The sequence below is a fragment of the Charadrius vociferus genome, unplaced genomic scaffold (genome assembly GCF_000708025.1).
Source record: "Charadrius vociferus isolate BGI_N301 unplaced genomic scaffold, ASM70802v2 scaffold190, whole genome shotgun sequence".
Lineage (NCBI taxonomy): Eukaryota > Metazoa > Chordata > Aves > Charadriiformes > Charadriidae > Charadrius > Charadrius vociferus.
In genome coordinates, this window is record NW_009646608.1 from 258,859 (window position 1) to 259,766 (window position 908).

A 908-nucleotide genomic window follows, 5' to 3' on the forward strand; every position below is an offset into this window, starting at 1 on the left:
TCCCCTCAGCATCTCCGTAGCCCTTTGCTGGACCCTCTCCAGCAGTTCCCTGTCCTTCTTGACCCGGGGAGCCCCGAACTGGACACAGCGCTCCAGATGTGGCCTCCCCAGGGCAGAGCAGAGGGGGAGGATGACCTCCCTCCACCTGCTGGCCACCCTCTTCCTGATGCCCCCCAGGATGCCATTGGCCTTCTTGGCCACCAGGGCACAGTGCTGGCTCGTGGGCATCCTGTTGTCCCCCAGGACTCCCAGGTCCCTTTCCCCAGAGCTGCCCTCCTGTGTGTTCATTAGAAGGCACCAGAGAACAAGTCTCAAATTGCTGCTTCACGGTATCAAGAGTTAGAAAAAATTCCTTTGTCTTCAGATTGAGTATATTGTCATCTTCTGCCCAGGCATACAGGCGTAGACTCGCTGGACAGTATAAACGCGCGAGGCAGTAGGAACACAAGGAGGAAGGCATAGGCTGCTGAGGGAGAGAGGGGAAGAGGTAAATGATGTCCCATCTCATTTTCTGCTACAGTCAACTCTCAGATAGAGTCAGTGGCTCAACGGAAAGAGGTAGGCAGCAGATGACCCGCTGAAGAACCAGGCCTTCTCTGGTGCTTGTCTGACGTACCCTGTGAGATGGCGTGTATTTTCCCCAAGAGCATTTCCTTATCAATCTGAAAAGACGCCGCGTTAAGCAATCTTATTTAGAAATTTTGAAATGAACTTTTCCAATGTCTGTTTTTTCGTGTCAATAAATTTCATGAGTCTTGAGACAGTGGCTTTCCATAAATTATTTGACAGCTTTCAGTTTTGAAAGCACTTTCACAGTGGTTCTTGACATTCACTGCCTCTTTTTTTAAGATTAAGCAAAGCTAAAATAATGGGCTTCTGGGAATGCTGTAAATCATTTCCTGGGTGAA